This window comes from Lethenteron reissneri, unplaced genomic scaffold, assembly GCF_015708825.2.
Source record: "Lethenteron reissneri isolate LAM-NWPU_2019-01 unplaced genomic scaffold, ASM1570882v1 scaffold_1640, whole genome shotgun sequence".
NCBI lineage: Eukaryota > Metazoa > Chordata > Hyperoartia > Petromyzontiformes > Petromyzontidae > Lethenteron > Lethenteron reissneri.
This window is the reverse complement of record NW_026891378.1, coordinates 60,042-80,761: the sequence shown is the minus strand read 5'-3', so window position 1 is coordinate 80,761 and position 20,720 is coordinate 60,042. Positions and strand designations below refer to the sequence as shown.

Sequence of the window (20,720 nt, the reverse complement as noted above, 5' to 3'; positions counted from 1 at the left end):
CACACCTCTATACACTTACACACACCTACACACACCTCTATACACTTACACACACCACACACACTCTATACACTTACACACACCTACACACACCTCTATACACTCACACACACCGACACACACTCTATACACTTACACAACAACAACAACCGCCATTCGCCACTAAGTGGCGGTGACGTCACCACGACGCTTGTGCTAGTGTAGTAGAGTTCACGACTCTTGGACGCCGGAGTTGGAGGCACACGGGTTTATTTCACACAGCACGGTTGTGGCATACAACACTAGAGGGGGTGTCGGCCCCCTCACCCGGCTAGCTGGGGATACACGCTAGCTACTCCTAGCCTGCCTCCTAGTCCTCCACTAAAGGGCTAGGGGAGGCTATCTGGCCCGACACTGGTAAGTCGGGCTCACGGTACCCTGAGTCCCAGACCAGCTCTGACAAGAGCACCGGCTCTGGCTCTCGGGACCACGCCGCTGGCTCGGTCCTGTTCGGCCCTGATAAGGACGGCGAACCAGGGGAGTCCAGGGCTCTAGAACACGTCTTCAGTCTTCACTGGTTAGCTTAACATCAACTCCCGAGCCCTCCGACACATCCCCTTTTAAACCCAACCCCCCCCCGCTGAGGGGTGGGGCCCCGGGGGATCATAACTCCGAATCAGCCCCCCCCAGGGTGACTGGCTCGGACGTCGTAGAGAGCACCCCCCCCGTGCACTCACGTAGCCCCGACCAACTGTGTTTGTTTGCCATAAGCTGCCATGCATAACGGGCTCTCTCTTCTAACACCCCTACACTAGGCCAAGTGCACCTTGAGGCCACGTGAAGTGTCGAACGCCCGCTGGCAGGAGGTCAGGGGCAGACCCAGGTGCCACGGGTCGACTGACCGAGATGACCGAGATGACTGGCTGATGCACCACCTGTGCCCCCTACTGTACCAACTACACTGCAGTAGCGTCCTTCACGAGCCTCCTCCACTGAGGCCGATCTTGACACCGCTGGTACCAGTCATCGGCAAGTCCACTCAGCTCCACGTCCTCCTGTACCACATCACTCCATCTCTTCTCTAGCCCGTGCCGCGCACCGTTTAGCCCCCTCGATCCGGCCGAAACAAAAGCTATTTAGGCATGCGGTGGCTGGGCCTGCGGGCTAATGACCCAGCACAACGCAGCCTTGCCTGCCTGGAGGGCTCACCGATGGGATTTGCCCAGATCTTTCAAGGATTTGTGAGCTCCTCACACAATCCAGCTGGTTAAACTCAGGATGGATCGTTAGCAGGCCAGCCTAAATGTTTCCAACCGGCGAAGATGCTCCTATTAGGGGGGTCCACGTTCGCAAGCGTAGAGAAGGGAGGGAATGACGTGGCCGAGGAAGCCTAGAAGCTTCGTGCAGAGCGACAGACCAGGTAGCTTCCACACAGCATTACGCAACGATGAAAGATTTTGCCGCTCGACTGATTCGGAGTGAGACCTCTGCTGTTAAACTGGAACGCCGGTCATAAGCACACTGCCCAGGTATGGGAAACTCTCCACTCTCTCCACAACTGCCCCATCACCGATTGGGAGTTGTTGGGGGTGGAGTGTCCGATGGTACAAAATACCCAGGCAGGTGCTTAGTTTTGGTGGGGCTGATGGTAAGGCCCCACCTCTTAGTGGCACGCTCCAGTCTCAGCTGCAGCGTCTCCAACTCCTCTTCTGAATGAGCAGCTATTACCAATCATCGGCATACATAACGTGGTTGACCAATAGGGAGCCATCCCTTGATCGCACCCGGGCATCGATCAGCCTCCCATTATATCTGTACCAATGGAAATTCCCCCGGTACAGCTATTGAAGGCTTCACGAACTACGCAGTCGAAATAGATGTAAATAATGTGGGAGCCAGAGGACATCTTTGTCGCACCCCAAGGTGTACAGGGAAAGGCTCTGACTCCCGGCCACGTAGTTTTACCCGGGCCTGCTCACCATCATGAAGGTCCCTTAATGATCGTGAGAAGAGGGTCAGGGACTCGGAAAGCACGAAGAACAACCCAGAGCCCAGGCCTACTGATGGTATCATAGGCCTTGACCAGGTCAATAAAGCAGAGATGTAGGTCTTGTTGGAATTCCATACACCTCTGCTGTAGCAGACGGACAGAAAATATGGCATCTGTGCAGGACCGCCCTTTCCTGAAACCGCATTGGGCCTCCGCAAGCCTCTCCTCAGCGTGCCTAGCAAGGCGATGTTGAATAATCCTTGCGAGGACCTTTCCCGGCACACTGAGGAGTGAGATGCCCCTGTAGTTGTTACAGTCTGTGCGGTCCCCCTTCTTAAAGAGGGGGATCACCAGGGCATCCTTCCATTCCTGCGGAACCCGTCCAGTGGTCCAGACTGTTGTTATGATGTCATATAGGGCAGTCTGTGCACAAAACGCCACCCCTCCCTGAGCATTTCGCTTGGGAGATCATACACACACCTACACACACACCTGTATATACTTACACACACCTACACATACACCTCTATACATTTACACACACCTACACATATACCTCTATACACACACACCTACACACACACCTCTATACACTCACACACACCTACACACACACCTCTAGACACTTACACACACCTACACACACCTCTATACACTTACACACACCTACACACACCTCTATACACTTACACACACCTACACACACACCTTTAGACACTTACACACACCTACACACACACCTCTATACACTCACACACACCTACACACACACCTCTATACACTCACACACACCTATGTAATAAGAGCCTATGTCCGGCTCACGTGGTGATCGGCTCTGCCGGTCCTGCTTTACAGCCAATGGGGGAGAGCCTGGGAGGCATGGCCCTGGCGTGATCGAGGGGTGCCAGCTAGGGTGATTGGTTTTGCTGGTTTTTGGCCTCAGCCAATGGGAAGACAAGTCAGGGGCATGGTCCCGGGAGTTGATGGGGAATCTAGAAGATTCGGCGCAGGCTACCAAGGATTGGCTGGAGCATACCACGTCACCCAGGCATTAAATAAGGGGAGAGATGAACGACACGTGGTCAGACGAAGAACGAAGGAAGAGAGGGGCTAAGCGCGAGCGGGGCTCCGAGTGCCACGTGGCGGTGCGTCTCTTGTGGTCTGTCTGCCCACTCCCCGTTGCCTGCCAGCAGCGGGGAGTACTTGTGAACTGGATAAATAAAGGACCGATTCCACAAGTCGTCTCCAAGAGTATTATTACACCTACACACACACCAATATACACTTACACACACCTACACACCTCTATACACTTATATACCTACACATACACCTCTATACACTTACATACCTACACATACACCTCGATACACACACACCTACACACACCTCTATACACTCACACACCTACACACACACACCTCTATACACTCACACACACCTACACACACCTCTATACACTTAAATACCTACACATACACCTCGATACACACACACCTACACACACCTCTATACACTCACACACACCTACACACACACCTCTATCATCATCATGGCTTGGCTTCGCGAACGAAGATCTAGGAAGGACATCCACGTCTTCTGCAGGCACGCTGGTGGCTGAAGAGGCCTATGCGGGACAGGCAGGTCCTGCCACAACAGCTGCAAGTGAAGGTCTCATCTGGGATGGGTGCTGAGGGATCACGGTTCTTCCTCCTTCTCCTTTTGTCCTCCATACGGGCCCTGCGGGTATCTTCGAAGAAGGAGGTGGCCTGGTGGACTGTGTGCCGCCAGGAGTTGCGATCAGCTGCTTGTGTTGCCCACTGACGGTGATCGATGCAGCAAGCAGTGAGGAACTTCTTCAGGGAGTCTTTGTATCGCTTTCGTGGTGCCCCTATGTCGCGATGGCCAGAGGACAGTTCCCCATACAGCACAATCTTAGGCAAGCGGTGGTTCTCCATCCTGGCGATGTGCCCTGCCCAACGAAGCTGTGTCTTGAGGACCATGGCCTCGATGCTGATGACCTTCGCTGACTTGAGGACTTCAGTGTTGGCGACGAAGTCACTCCAGTGAATATTGAAGATTGTGCGGAGGCAGCGCTGATGGAAACGCTCGAGGAGACTCAGGTGACGACGGTACGTGACCCATGACTCAGCGCCATACAGGAGAGTGGTCAGCACAACAGCTTTGTAGACGTTGACCTTTGTGGCTCTTTTAAGGTTTCTGTTGTTCCAGACACGTTTGTATAGTCTGCCAAATGCACTGTTTGCCTTGGCCAGCCTGTTGTCGACCTCTATACACTCACACAAACCTACACACACCTCTATACACTTACATACCTACACATACACCTCGATACACACACACCTACACACACCTCTATACAGTCACACACACCTACACACACCTCTATACACTCACACACACACCTCTAGACACTTACACACACCTACATACACACATCTTTACACTTACACACACCTACACACACACCTCTATACACTTACACACACCTACACACACACCTCTATACACTCACACACACCTACACACACCTCTTACACTCAACACACCTAACACCTCTATACACTACCACCTACAAACACACCTCTATACACTTACACACCTACACACACACCTCTATACAACTACAGACACATACACAACACCTACACACACACCTCTATACACTCACACACACCTACACACACACCTACACACCCCTACACACACCTCTATACACTTACACACACATCTCTATACACTGACACACACCTACACACCCCTCTATACACTCCACACACCTACCACACCTCTATATACTCACACATACACACACACCCTCTATAGACTTACACACACCTACACACACCTCAATTACACTTACACACACCCTTCAACATTACTAATGTAGTGGGTACAATGGAGAGAGGCAAGACCACTCAGCTCCACATGCTCCCGTACCGCATCAGTTAATCTCTACTCCAGCCCATGTCGTGCCAAATCTTGACTTAACGCTTTCGGACTGCTTCTTTCTTGGAACCTATCTACGTGACTTTTACCGAAAGACCCAAAGAACATGTCGTGCCGTTTAGGCCCGTCTATCCCGGCCAAACAGAAGCTGCTTGGCCATGCGGTGGCTGGGCATGTGGGCTACATGACCCAGCCAACGCAGCCTTGCCTGCAGGGACTTTGTCCAGATCTTTCAAGGAATTGTGAGCTCCTCACACGATCCAGCCTGGTTAACCCCAGGATGGATCGTAGGCAGGACAGCCTAGACGTTTCTAACCGGCGCAGATATTCCATTAGGGGGGTCCACGTTTCACAAGATCGTAAGCAATGTCCCATGGCCCGACTTTCCCGCCTGTCGAGGTTCTTTCAGGCCACAGGGTTATTGGCCAATGTGTTGCGTTTGTCGTCTTGAATTGCGTTCGTGCGTCGCTGCCAACGCAGCTTCACCCAATAATCTGTAGCCCCAGAGACTCGGCCACGAGAGGGCGCCGCGTCTCCGCCGTGCACCGCAGTGGCAGCAGCAGCAGCAGCGCCAGGCTCCTGCCACTGCGCTACACGGTCCTGTGCCGAAGCAGGCCCATATATCTACTCTCATCACCCAGGAATGTCTGTCCTTAACTCTCGTGACGTCACTCCACATCGACCAACCCCCTAATTAATATTCATGAGCAGGTGACGTCCTCCACATGGACACCCCCCCCCCCCCCGTTCATAATAATTAGTGGGTGACGTCACTCCACATGGGGAGCCGAGGCGCCTCCTCCCTCCTCCTCGGCGTCAACTCACAACCCTCACGACAAAGGCAGAACAACCCTGACGTCACGCGATCTCCATAACGCAGTTGAGACATCAAAGTAAAAAGGACGTCATGATGAACAAGGGATGATAACCTGTAAATGAAATAGGTCCGAGTCACCGCGGCCTTACAGATTGCACACGAATGGATGCAATGGATATCACGTCGTGGTCTGCTTTGTCGCTTGCAAGTTTCACATTTACTGCAATACACCCGTCCTTGGACGGGCAAAAGGCTCGTCTAACAGAGTGGTTCCCTGTCAGTAACATCTGGCAGTTCACCAGTGTTGGTTCAAGCGAGCCTGACTGCTGATGAGACACTGAGAGATGAAGCCTGTTTCAGGGTGCTGTTTGTGCTGAGTTAATGTTGATGATGAGATGCACTCTGAGAAGGTTGTGCGGCTGAGAAGCACCAATCGCTTTGTGTGCGTGGAGAAGTGGCGATGTGGAGGCTGTACAGCCTGGTTGTCTTGTTCCTTGCGTTGCAGCATCAGCAGCTGTAGTTGTGCGTTCGTCCACTAGAGGGCATCACGTGCCTTGTGGAGAACCTGCAGTGCCCCTACATCCTATAGCCCTGACCCTATAGCCCTGTCCCTAACCTAATACTGTTGTTGTCCTTCCCCGGCACTTCGGATTAGCACGGTTGGCTATGTACGGTGCGAAAGAAGTTCAGCATACATCATGTTCATCTCAGGCCGCCTTCAATAGCTGCCCCCAGAAATGAGTTATCATTTGTGGTCAAGTGGCTTCTGAAATATAAGCTAATACCTCATTGGATTTTACCTAATAAGATAACAAAAATTGCTTAGTAACCTTTTTACTGATTTGTTTACTTTCCTATACCTTGCACTCCCATCGTATTTTTTGGATTGTTTGTTGCTGTAACGTTCAAACCCGCCCCTACTGGACATCTCTGAAAAAAGCTTAATAGCTCATCGGATTCCTCCAGTATGATTACATATTCAGATTTTGATTCTCATTGACATATCTAGGGCAGCTCGTGTTGGTAGTGAGCCCCGATGAAGGCCACCAAGGCGCTCGAAGGGGACGGAGTGGTTACAACCGTGTCTGGTCCTCAGACCCACCCACCCAATCACTCAATCATTCAAATACGCAATTACCCACGGACATATTCACCCACTCACTAAATTACCCACTCAACCACTCACTCAACGACTCACCCACCCACTCACCCACTCACTCACCCACTCAAGTACTCACTTAGTCACCTACTCACCCACTCATTCAATGATTCACCGACTCATTCACTCGCTCACCCACCCACTCACCCATCCACTCACCCACCTACTAACTCACCCACCCGCTGACCCACCCACGCACCCACTCGCCCATTACTAACTCACCCATCCGCTCACCCACCCACGAACCCACTCATCTCCCCACTCACCCACCACTCATTTACCCACTCATTAACCCACTCACCCATCCAACCACTCACTCAATATCCACTAATTACCCATTCACCCATCCAACCACTCAATTATACACTCACACACAGACTCACGAACTCACCCATTCACCCAGTCACTCATTAAAAAATCCACTCACCCACGTTCTCATTCCCCACTCGCTCAATTACCCACTGACCCACCAAAGCACGAAATCATGTATCCACCTCCCTATTCATTGAATACTCATTTAACCACTCATTCATTCAAACAAACTCACTGACACGCCAACTCACTCATCCACCCACCTAATCATTTACCAACTTAACCACCCACTTACTCATTAACACATTCACACATCCACCAATCTACACACTGAATTACCCACTCATTCATCCACCTACCACACACCCACCCACCCACTCACTCATTCACTAATTTACCCACCCACTCACCCATCTACCCACTCACCCACCCACCCACTCTCACTCACCCACCCATTCACGCACCTCCTCACCCACCCACTCACCCAATCACTCAATCATTCAAATACCCAATTACCCACGTACGTATCACCCACTAATTCAATTACCCACTCAACTACTCACCCCACTCACCCACTCAAGTATCACTCGGTCACCTAATCACCCACTAATTCAATGATTCACCGACTCATTCACTCGCTCACCCCACCACTCACCCATCCACTCACCCATCCACTCACCCACCTACTCACCCACCTACTAACTTACCCACCTACTAACTCACCCACCCGCGTATCCACTTACTAACTCACCCATCCACTCACCCACCCGCCCACGCACGCACCCACCCACCCAATCACCTCCCCATTCACCCACCACTCATTTACCCACTCACCCATCCAACCACTCACTCAAATATCCACTAATTTACCCATTCATTCATCCAACCACTCAATTATCCCCTCACACAAAGACTCACGAACCCACCCATTCACTCATTCAAAAATCCACTCACCCACGTACTCATTCCCCACTCGCTCAATTACCCACTGACCCACCCAAGCACCAAATCATGTATCCACCTCCCCATTCATTTAATTACCCAATCAACCACTCATTCATTTAAACTAACTCACTGACCCGCCCACTCACTCATCCACCCACCTAATCATTCACCAACCACCAACTTACTCATTAACACATTCACACATCCACCAATCTACACACTGAATTACCCACTCATCCATCCACCTACCACACACCCAGCCACCCACTCATTCACACACTGACTCACTCATTCAATTACCCATCCAACCATTCAACCGCCTACCATCCAATTACCCACACACCGATGCACTCATTCATCCAGCACCTACCAACCCATCTTGCCACTCGATTTTGGTGTACCCAGTTGTACTGTTTGGCGGACAGAGGCAGGGGAACTTAAGATACTCGACCATTTTGGGACCTCCTTTGCCAGTACCAAAATATACTAATAGGGGTTTTCCCCTTTTTTCTGGCAACATTTGACTGCAAGTATTGTGGTTAATGTAAGCATGATGCCTTGCAAAAGGTGTCAGTTTTGTTGCCATAAAAAAGGGGAAAACCCCTATTAGTACTCGACCATTTGTTTCAACTGCTGTGCCAGAAGGTGGAACCAGCAATCTCTCTATTGCCAGTGAATTTTACGAGCCATTGCATCACAGCAGCCCCCTCCAGTATTTAATGTTTAACGAGGATCTCTCTCTCTCTCTGCGTGCACATCAGGGTAATATTTAATGAGGTGGGTGTGGACGTCTCGCTGCTGCGTGATGGATGTGATGGCAGTGGGAAAGTGGGGCAATGGAACAGCGGGTCATTAGGGCAGAGTAGCACCAGCGCAGTGGACCAGCGGAGCATAGGGGCATTGAGGCAGTGGGGCAGAGGGGCAGTGGGGCCGTGGGCATTGGGGCAGCAGGACAGCGGAGCAGCTTGGCAGAGGGGCAGTGGGGCAGTCAGGGGGCGGATGTGTCAGACGAATCGCCTGATTATCTTTTCCCACCACTGCCTGTACACGTTCTGAAGAAGGGCCATTGCCTGAAACTTCTCTCATGACATAGTTGTCATTGTACCGCCGCACACACAGCCGGGACACTGCACACGAGCCAAGGCACATTTAACCAACCCAGGCAGCACTCACAATCAATGCAAAGTTACATTGTTTCCTCATAAGTTAATGTCATGACGTTTATAATAAAACAACAATGATAAGTATTACATAATACATTGGATTGATCCTATCTCTGAACAGAGTTAGTCTGTTGGCAGCAGTCATTGTCCAGTCCAGTCCTGGCATCTGCTGCTCAGTTTCCTTCCCCGGCTGCGGTCCCAGTGGCACCGTCTTTCCGGGGGTGTGTGTGGTGCGTGTGGTGCGTGTGGTGCGTGTGGTGCGTGTCACGGGGTGGGTGGGTAGATGGTGTGGTGCATGTGGTGATAGCGGTCATGGTAAGCGCCGCACCACCTCCATCACCCCAACTGTGCGGTCGACCGGTCGCAACAAAACAGCATCATGCTGCGGAGGAGCGCACGGATCGCGTTCGCCACACGAGCCAGGCCCTTTCGTTCCTGCACTACCACCTCCTCCTGTGTGTAGGTGTGAGTAAGGGTATAGAGGTGTGTGTGTAGGTGTTTAGGTGTATAGAGGTGTGTGTGTAGGTGTGTGTGAGTGTATAGAGGTGTGTGTAGGTGTTTAGGTGTATAGAAGTGTGTGTGTAGGTGTTTAGGTGTATAGAGGTGTGTGTAGGTGTGTGTAAGTGTATAGAGGTGTGTGTGTGTAGGTGTATAGAGGTGTGTGTGTGTTGGAAACATTTAGGCTGGCCTGCCTACGATCCATCCTGGGTTTAACAAGGCTGGATTGTGTGAGGAGCTCACAAATCCTTGAAAGATCTGGGCAAAGTCCCATCGGTGAGCTCCTCCGGTAGGCAAGGCTGCGTTGGCTGGGTCATGTAGCCCGCATGCCCAGCTACCGCATGCCTAAACAGCTTTTGTTCGGCCGGTTTCGAGGGGGCTAAAACACGGGCTAGAGAAGAGATGGAGTGATGTGGTACAGGAGGACGTAGAGCTGAGTGGACTTGCCGATGACTGGTACCAGTAGTGTCAAGATCGGCCTCAGTGGAGGAGGCTCGTGAAGGACGCTACTGGGCAGTTGGAGGCAGTCGCCCTCCAACAACAACGGAGGGCGGAGGAGCGACACTCACAACAACGAGCGGAGCGCCGGATGGCTAAAGCACAGCAAGTTGGTACGGTAGGGGGCACAGGTGGTGCATCAGCCAGTCATCTCGGTCATCTTGGTCAGTCGACCCGTGGCACCTGCTGGGTCTGCCCCGTGACCTCCTGCCAGCGGGCGTTCGACACTTCACGTGGCCTCAAGGTGCACTTGGCCTGGCACAAGCGTCGTGGTGACGTCACCGCCACTTAGTGGCGAATGGCGGTTGTTGTTGCATAGGTGTGTATGTGTAGGTGTGTAAGTGTGTAGAGGTGTGTGTGTGTAGGTGTGTGTAAGTGTATAGAGGTGTGTGTGTAGGTGTGTGTAAGTGTATAGAGGTGTGTGTAGGTGTGTGTGAGTGTATAGAGGTGTGTGTAGGTGTGTGTAAGTGTATAGAGGTGTGTGTGTAGGTGTAAGTGTATAGAGGTGTGTGTGTGTAGGTGTGTAAGTGTGTAGAGGTGTGTGTGTAGGTGTGTGTAAGTGTGTATAGGTGTGTGTGTGTAAGTGTACGGAGGTGTTCGGGGAGTAACCCTGGCAGCGTAACGCTGCTGACGTCTCGTGCTGCCGCCTGTACCGCGCCTTGTCCACCAGAGGGCATCGCCTACCCACGGGTTGTGTGGCGTCAGGGTGAGAAGTGGAGGGTGGGGGGAGGGGTCCGGGGATGGGGGGGCTGCTGCTGCAGCGCTCAGCAAGGGGTCGTGCTTGGTGCACCACTGCCAATTCTTTATTGCATCGATCTATCTCATTCTTTGTCTCTACTTTTATTTCTTGCGCCCGAGTATGCACCGCTACTTGTGGTACCCTCTCTGTACTCATTGGAGAGCCACGTCCAAACCACTAAATCTTCTTGTTTCTTGTGTGAAGCCCTCTCCAATATTTTATTTGATTTCTGCAAAAGGGCTGCTGCCATGACTGTGGAATGGTTGTCACGATTGACTTAAAATGTCGCGGTTCGATCTCCCAGCCTGGCCTTGAAAACATTGACCAGGATTCTTACAATTCCCTGTTTTTGTCCACCCACAGTCCATCGGTGGGTCGAGTGCAGTGGGCTAAATGGCGAGTACTCCCACCTCTTTCAAGACGTATGGTCAGTGTGGAAAAGTTGGCCAAAAAATACCCACCGGATCAGCACTCTAGACCTCCCTCTAGTGGGGTTCTTTCACCAGCAGTTGCATGAGCAAGTAATTGCAGGGCTGCACCATTAACCTCACGTGTACAACAATCATCTGGTTTCCGTGCATTTCAGAACTCCTTGATCCAGACCCCAGCATCCCAGTGGTGCAGGCTCAGTGCTCTACATCGGTGTACCATTGCGCCGTTGCATCTCTGCACCACGTGCCACCCGTTGCCGCGTGTAACGTCGCTGCACCCTGTGCACCGCACGTGTCAACAGCCCCTGCCGCTGCTCCGCCGGGACACCGGCTTGATCCTGACGATGTCTCAGGAGCAGGCCGCCTGCCTCCTGGCCAACGCCTTCTTCTGCACGTTCCCCCGGAGCAACGCCACCGGGACCCGGAGCGAGGACTCTGCCTGCCCCGACATCAACGTCAACAGGTGCAGCAGCAGCAGCAGCCCATCACTGTGCATTACACACCGAACACCCTGTGTCATGCAATACACACACACAGATGCCATGCTCTTTCTATGTAGAGTATTTCTTGCTGTATATGTAGCGTCGGAAATGCAAAGCACACACCACACTGTATGCTTAACCTGTAGTTGCAGGCACGAGTCTGCAGGGGGTGCCACCCTGAGTTAGAGAGAGAACCGGGACCGTTGAGGGGCCGAGTCCCCCCCCCCCCGACCCCAGGTGAGGGGTTGGGGGGTTATTCCAGAGCCACCTGGAAGGTTCCAGAAAGGGGGCAGTACCGGGGGTGGAGAGTCCCCGAGGTGGGTAAAAAAGACGGACCCCAGGACGGCCCGAGGCAGTGCTCTGAAGACGAAGAATGAAGACCGGCTAGGCAAGGACCCTGGGACCCTGGGACCCGGGACCCGACGTCCTTTAATGGGCCGGGGCCGAGCACGGACCAGTGGTCGAGACCCGCACCTTGGCTGGGTCGGTCAGCATAGCCTCCCCTAGGCCACCCTTAGTCGGAGGACTCAGAGCCCGTAGCCCCAGTGATAGGGCACGTTAGCCCGGAGGCCATACCTCCCCAAGTAGTGGGAGTAAAATGGGCTTCTGTTATAAGATTTAAATAAACCGTGTTGCCTCTAAGCTACGTCTCCAGTCTCCGTGGGAACCCACTACATATACACAAGAAATGCTGTTCTACACATAACAGCCATGCCATGTTTCAGTTCAAAGTAACGCTGCAGTACGTGCACAGGCTATGCTCCTTTACACATACTCTGTATTATACGGCACACACTTTCATGGTGCTGTGTACACGGTATATGATGCGTTACACATAGGCCATGCTGTATTATAAACTCCGTTCAAAGTATCAGTTTATCCGTAGCCAATGCCACTGTACAAAGACAAAAATCCCCCTCATAGCCTTAACAGATTTTGAGGCAAGTGGTGTTAGTGAGCACCTAATGAGGACTGGCACAGTACACAGGGGAGTGGGTGGCCAACACCATGCCCAGCCGCATTTGTCTCCCTCGTGGTGATGTGTACACACTGCATCAGGTACTCATTTGAGGTTGAGTCGACCATGGGGAGGCCCAGGACCGGTTCAGATATTTCCCACTGTTATACCGGTAGGAACAACAGGTTCCACACTGCCCACCAGGGATTATTTGTCTGTCGTGCATATGGGGAGGGGAGGGTGGGGGTGGGAGGGGTGGGGCTGGGTGGAGAGGGGAGGGTGGGGAGGGGCTGGGGGAGGGGAGGGTGGGGAGGGGCTGGGGGAGGAGGGGAGGGGCTGGATGGGGAGGGTGGGGCTGGGTGGGGGGTGGGAGGGGTGGGGCTGGGTGGGGAGGGGCTGGTCACCCCGTGGTGCCCTTATAAAACTCAACGTTTAACCTACACACTACACTATACACGACACGATAAACTACACCAGGGTCCTCAAAACTACGGCCCGCGGGCCACATGCGGTCCACCGAGGACATTTATCCGGCCCATGGTCACTAATTGGGCTGCGGTGGTGGGCACTCATTGGGCTGCGGTGGCGAGCACTGATTTGGCTGCGCTGGCGAGCACTGATTGAGCTGCGGCGGTGAGCACTGATTGAGCTGCGGCGGTGGGCACTCATTGGGCTGCGCTGGTGAATGGTTCAAGGGCCAATTGACTGGACTTGCCCCCCAGGCCTAAGGCTGCCAGCCCTCCCCTGGCTGTACTTGACTGGCTCTCCCTCCCTCAGCTCACTCACTTGCCCCTCGGCTCCACTCCCAGTGATATTCCTGTGTGCTGAGTAAATGATAGAGGGGTAATAACAGAGTGATCTCTGATCTCTGGAGGGGCTGCCTGCTGTTTTCCCGTGCTGGTCAGTGACAGACAGCCGAGGAGTAGGAAACCCAATTTAAATGACAGTAAGTGCATTATATTCTGATTGCTATTCAGTTGTATGAGGTTATATGTTGTATGTTGTGTAAGCCCCGGTTCATACTGTTGCGATCTCTGAGCAGTGCGAGTTCAGCCATATGCTTGTATGGCTGAACTTGCATTAGATTCGGAAGAAAAAGGCACATGTGCCTTCTTTTTTCCTGCAGTTGGAATCGGATCGCATGGGTCTTCTCCCCCATGCGATCAGATTCCTATGCGAGTTCGCAGATCGCACTGCGATCTGTGAACAAAACTGCAGGTGTAATTAACTTTTTAATGGCACCCGCACCAGTGTGAGCCTGGGGTAAAAGCGGAGTTCCCTCCAATCAGACAGCATTGATGGGCAGTGCAGTCTGTATGTCTCTGTGTGGGCAAAGTTATTGCTGGTATATTGTTTTTGTAGCGCTGTATATGTATATTGGTATTTTACTAATAGCAATTTGACTCCCTTGGAAACAATGATGTCAAGAAAAGAGAAAAATTGACTCGGAGTGTAGGATATTCAAAGAACAGTGGACTTATGATTACTTTTTCATGCAAGTACAAGGAAAGAGCTGTGTGTGTCTGATATGCCAGAAACATAGTGTCTGTGCTTCAAAGAATACAATTTACGTCGACCACTATGAACTCAACATAAAGATAAATATGATTGGTCGGAGAAGTTGAAAAAAAGATAAACTATTAAAACTGAAAATACACACTACAATGACAATAGTTTAAAGTTTAAACTATTGTCATTGTAGTGTGTATTTAATGTGGCGCTGCACTCTGATGTTGTAGGAGAAAACATGTATTAAAAAGTCTATTTAATTAAGTAGAACGTGTTGTCTATATTTATTTAAAGTTGCGCATTTTGATGTGACGTCACATTTATCAACCCCCCCCCCCCAATCGTCACACATGTCTGACCCCCCCCCAGGTGCGTGACGTCATTTATGGACGGCCCCCGAGTCCCCTGCCTCTGAGAGTTCCCAGCGGCTTGAACAAAAAACCTTCAACCTCGACAGACAACGCGAGACCACTACCACCTCTGCCACCGCCTCCTGTCAGCACTGTACTGGCCTGCGTGCGGAACTTCTTCCGCACCGTACGTAGCTAGTCCGAGGTGCTAATTTAGGATCCCTCTCCAACTTCCACCTCTTCACTGCCCCCCCCCCAGACAGGGCAACGTTGACAGCGGGCACGGGCTACGGAGCATGGATCCCGTGCAGGAGAAATGTCGAATGTGCGTGGGGAGCGTCAGCGCAGCACGCGGAACACGGCGAGTCCAAGGTGCACGCACACCACAGGCGGCGCAGGCGAGACCCCAGCAAGTCTGGACTTGCGCGAGAAAAATAATACTAAAATTATCATCTAAATCACTCAACACGGATTGGTTAACGCTTGTCACTGATAATCCAGAGTGACGCCTCGCGTGTCGCTTGTTGTTGTGTTTGTTACCCGGCATGGCAGCTGCGCGTATTGTGCGTCGTCGTGTTGTGTGTGTAGTCTGTAAGTTCGTTGTGAATGTTGTGGATTTGCTCTCCAGCACACAACCGGTTAGGTGCGGTGCTCGTCACGAATTGGCCACATTCTTGTTTACGTGACAAACCCCTTCCTAGTTGTAAACTGTGTATGTATCTGTGTATGTAACTGTGATGATATCGATGTACCCGTGTATGTATGTTTTGTATTTGTGTGTAACTGTGTGTGTAACTGTGTTGTATGTGTATGTATGTGTATGTATATCTGTGTGTAAGTTGAACTTCTTCCGCACCGTACGTGGCCACGCGTGGTGATCGCGGGCGAGGCCGAGCGACGCGAGAGGGGTGAGGGGGGGGGCAGCTGCGGTCGCCCCCCCCCCGCGCCCTGGGGGCTCCGTCACCGCCACCGCCGCCCTGGGGCCTCCGCGCGGGCGGCGCCAGGAGGAGGAGGCGCCGCGTGATGCACAAGTCGCCGCGTGTCCCCGTGGTGAGCGCCGGGAAGGGCCGTCACGTGGCAGTGGCGCCTACGAACGAACCTCCAGCTCACCAGGGGCCATGTCACCGCCGTCTCTCGCCTCCACCGCCTCCACCGCCGCCGATATAAACGCGGCAGTGACGAGTCAGACGGCGGCAGTCATCGCAAGGGACGATTGGACATCCCCGACGCGAGCTCGGCACGAGATCCGTCTTCGTCGTGGTCATCCTGCACGTGGTGCCGAGGGGCTGCTGCTGCTGCTGGGAGCGCGTCGCGTGCAGGTGCCCGCGTGAGCCCGCCCGGGGGGAGTTGTCGGCACGACGACCCGAGGCGCAGCCCGAGCCGAGCGGTGACAATGGGTCTCCTTGCGTCACGAGTGGCGTCGCTTGCTGGACGGAATGTTTCACTCAGCAAGCGCGCGTGCTGCTGCTGGGTTTGGACGCGGCCGGGAAAACCAGCATCCTGTACAAGCTCAAGCTCGACGAATCCGTGGTGACCATCCCGACCATCGGCTTCAACGTGTGAGACCGTGCAGCCCATCAGGAAAGTCACCTTCACCGTGTGGGACGGGGCGGCCAGCAAAGATCCGCGCTCTCTGGAGGCACTACTTCCAGAACACGGACGGGCTCCTCTTCGTGCTGGACAGCGCGGACCGGGAGCGCTTTCCCGGAGGCTCCTCAAGGAGCTGGACGCCATCCTGGCCAGCCCCGAGATGACGCGGGTGCCCTTCGTGCTCCTCGCCAACAAGCAGGACCTCCCGCGGGCAGCGGCACCGCGGAGGTGGCGGAGGCGATGAAGGCGGTGAAGACGCGGCACGGGCGCGAGTGGCTGGTGCAGGCTGCGCGCCCGCACCGGAGAGGGCCTCCTGGAGGGCGTGGGGCAGCTCTCCCGCTTCATCAGCAACTCCAGAGCCTCCTCGGGGACAAAGTGAGCTCGGCTCGGCAGCAGCAGCAGCGGCAGCAGCGGCGGCGGTGTCACTCCAAGGCGGCGTCTCTCGTGCACGTGGGGGGGGGGGGGGGGCTTCGAGTTGTGTCCACTGGTCACGAATTCACTCGAGTGAACGCCGTCATTCAAACAACAGCTCGCTGTGTGTGCCTCTGCATGTGTGGATGTCTCTTGGTGCGCTGTTGCTCTGGTTGTCCCTCGGGGCTGCCCAGAAGTATATCTTTCCCTGTGTGTCTTCTCTGTGTATGTACCTCGTGTCTGTTCACGAGTCCCTGTCCTCTGTTTTCACGTTGGCATGTTCAGCCCAGATGATGAACACGAGAGATTTAGCAGTCTTTTGAAATACGTGGTCAACCAGGTGAGTGTCTAACTGTGTTGTTGGCCGACTGGTTTGCATCACGTGATGGTTCCAAGGTCTGTTGAGTTTCTCGTCTCCCATCTTCTTGTTGCATTTGCTTATGTGTAGTTTGCCGTTCTCTGTGTGCCATGTACGTGGTGTCCCCCTGTGTGTTCCCTCGCTATATGTTTCACCCCATTTCCACCTGATGATGAGCGCTTGTGTTGCGTTCAAAACGTCGTGATTCATTTTAATTTTTTTAATTTACATTTTATTTTATTTCTACATACGTGTCTTTACCGGAAAAAAACCAATGCGTGAAACAGCTTGTTGTGAAAGACTCAATGCAGAGATCGCTGGGTTTGGTCTTCCACGAAGCTGCTCACGGTCCACCCTCAACCGCATCCACTGCACAAACCACGGCAGTAGATGCGGACACCCTGATGCACAAATGTTAAATTAGAAACTCTCCAGGAGCCTGCGACTGTGGCCATCCAGAACAGACCGTGCAACGTGTAACGACGCAATGCCCGGTCCACAAACACGACGGAGACGTCGCAGCGATACACTCACTACCACTGCTTCTTCTCACGCGGTGATCTGGGCTTGCCCACCTGGATTTGACTTCATAGTCGTCTGCTGTGCACCTGCATCAGCAGCCGCACGAACGAAGTAGCAGCAGCAAGAAGAGAACGCGGTCGCGTCCACGTGCACGCGCCCCGCGACTGCGCGTGCCTCTCGCTGCGAGGGAACATCCGCATCGTCTTCAACTGCGGACTGGAGTTTCACATTCGACGGCGGCTGTCGCTCTGTGATTCCACACTGGGGGCAAACGCCTCCCCCGAGTTGATTCCGTTCCGCGCTTCCTTGCAGCCGTCGCGTCGCGGCCTCCGGATGCTTTGGGTTCATCTCGTCATCTCGACGGGTCATCTTTGACCGCTCGTGGTTTAGATATAAATATGTGAATGGCATCTGTAAATTAAAAGGGGCGCAATCTGTGCAAGTTCTTTTCATTGAAGGCACTTTAATGGCTCGTCTCATTTTCAGAAATTCTTTTATAGACCAAACAACATTGTATAATCTTAATTTTAAGTTTTCGTGACTGCAGGAATCCATACTCTTTGGTTCTTTCGGTAAAGTCACGTAGGTAGAAATAAAATACAATTTTAAATTAAATAAATTTGTATTTCTACCTACGTGACTTTACCGAAAGAACCAAAACATTGTATAACATCTGTAGATAATTGTAGCATTTGTCGTTCCCGTCTTTCATACAAATGAGATTGTTTGACCATAATGGTTAAATTCATCAACGTAATATTGATTTAAAGCTTTCGTGACTGCAGGGATTCATCTTCTTGGTTCTTTCGGTAAAGTCACGTAGAAGGGAAGTAATAAAATAATCAAAATAAACATAATAAAATTATTCTCACGACGTTTCGGCCACAACGCAAGCAGCCGTCCTCAGGTGAAAACCAGGTCCGTCGAGGCGACAGAGTCTGAATGAAACAGCACACGAGCTTGGAGCATATATATAAGCTGGGCGCCTTGACAAAGGAATTTGCATATCAAGAGGAATTTAGCATATTTATGGGAAATGCAGGAATGTGATTAGTACTACATATGCATGTGCATTATGCAGGATTAACAGCATCAAAGGGAGCTGCAGTTGCTGCTGCAGCTCTTCCTCTTGATATGCAAATTCCTTTGTCAAGGCGCCCAGCTTATATATGCTCCAAGCTCGTGTGCTGTTTCATTCAGACTCTGTCGCCTCGACGGACCTGGTTTTCACCTGAGGACGGCTGCTTGCGTTGTGGCCGAAACGTCGTGAGAATAATTTTATTATGTTTAATTTTTATTATTTTATTACTTCCCTTCTACGTGACTTTACCGAAAGAACCAAGAAGATTCATCAACGTACTCAATTTTGGTACCGTTTGTGTTCACATGTTCTCGTAACTGTCGTCAATTTGTTCCTAGCTTTGCACTGCTCGATAAAATCTTTGATAAAATGTAAAATCTACTTTTGTTATATGAAAACCAGGACAATGTAATCAGCGCAATGTAAATGTGTAAATTGTTTAGGGTTGATATTCTCTCTGAATTCGTTACCACGATGGTGATGCGGCGTTACCTTCACTGCTCGTGTTATTCAGTCACAGATTATTTACATTCCTCGTTGTTTAAGAATCGCTAACTACGGATGGTGTATACAGGACATATCATCGAATGCCTTGTGGTATAAATCTATGACAGCTTGATCAATGTATTTGCCGTACGCATTGTAATTAGTTATTTGATTGAAGGTGGCCTGATGTTGATGATTTCATGAATTGTTTGTTTAGTCGGTTTGTTGTCTAATATATCAGATTTTCATTGAATAATGTTGATAAATATGTTGTAGATGCACGAACCGAGGCTGATAGTCGAATGATTATATTCTTAAGATCCAATCGCCACGTTTGTGCAATAAAATAGTTTGGGATCAGACAGTGTCGTTACCGTTAGATGTTCTCGGATTGTGCGACCTAATTTACATCTTGCTTCAAGCAGTTCTTCTTGACTCGAGTTTAATATTGTTGCCCGAGTTTTCATCTTCGGACGATTGCACGATTTAACGTGCCTATTAACGATGTAAAAGTATCCCTAGACGCAGCTGATGATACAACTACTGGCTCCACAGAAGCAAATGAAACGTGTTACTGCATTTTAAAGCCTTAACATTCACCACTTATCATTTAATTTTTCATTTCTTTGGTATAGCCCTGTGAGCCATGCGGCTCTTAAGTCGGGTGCAACCGCAACAAACAAAATATGAACAGAGAAAAGAACATCCTCGATAAACCAGCAAATCTTCCAAAAAAAAGTATTACAACCTGTGGGCACAAATCACAGTGTGATGCAAGTCAAACAACAAACAACCATAAGACAATTTAGATTAACCATATGTTTTCTAAATCACCAAAATAAAGCTATAAAAACAATGTAACAGTAACCATAGGAACTGTGATTCTTAATTTAACAATAAACGATATACATAACATGTACGACCGAACTTGTAGCCATAGCTGGCAGCATGACACTCCTTGTGTATGATGTGTGAGTCAGCATATGATGAGTTAGTGTATGATGTGTGAGTGAGTCAGTGAGAGTGTGAGTGAGTGTATGATGAGTGAGTCAACGTATGATGAGTGAGTGTATGATGAGTGAATTGTGTATGATCAGTGAATGGGTCAGTGGTTGTGTGAGTGTAAGATGTATGACTGAGTCAGTGTATGTTGTGTGAGTGAGTCAGTGTAAGATGAGTCAGTGTATCACAGCCTCCTTCCCGCCATCACGGCCTCCTCTCCTCGGCTCTGTCGGCTCCCTCGGCTCCATCAGCACCTCCAGCCTGCGACTGCCGAAGATATGGGGATGACGAACCAGGAGCCGTCCTGCAAACCTCAAGGATCAGAGCCATCATTTTTATGGCGTCATCGTGTCGTGAGCTCCGTCAAGCGTCTTGAGTGAAGGCGCTGTCCATTTCATTCGTTCATCGCGCAGGGCTCGGGGAAAGGACCTCTTGCGACTCGCAGCGTTCCCATGAACTGCTTCTTGCCG

The 20,720-nt window shown here is 51.5% G+C and overlaps 1 long non-coding RNA gene across 1 annotated transcript in view; it reads left to right on the top strand.

Annotated features, from left to right (window-relative positions):
- LOC133339051 (uncharacterized) overlaps positions 1–932 on the top strand; it is a 107,001-nt gene extending 106,069 nt beyond the window's left edge. Inside the window, exon 3 of the long non-coding RNA XR_009754676.1 lies at positions 863–932. This is a non-coding gene — a long non-coding RNA (uncharacterized LOC133339051). The remainder of the gene's footprint in view (positions 1–862) is intronic.
- The last annotated feature ends 19,788 nt before the right edge of the window (positions 933–20,720 follow it).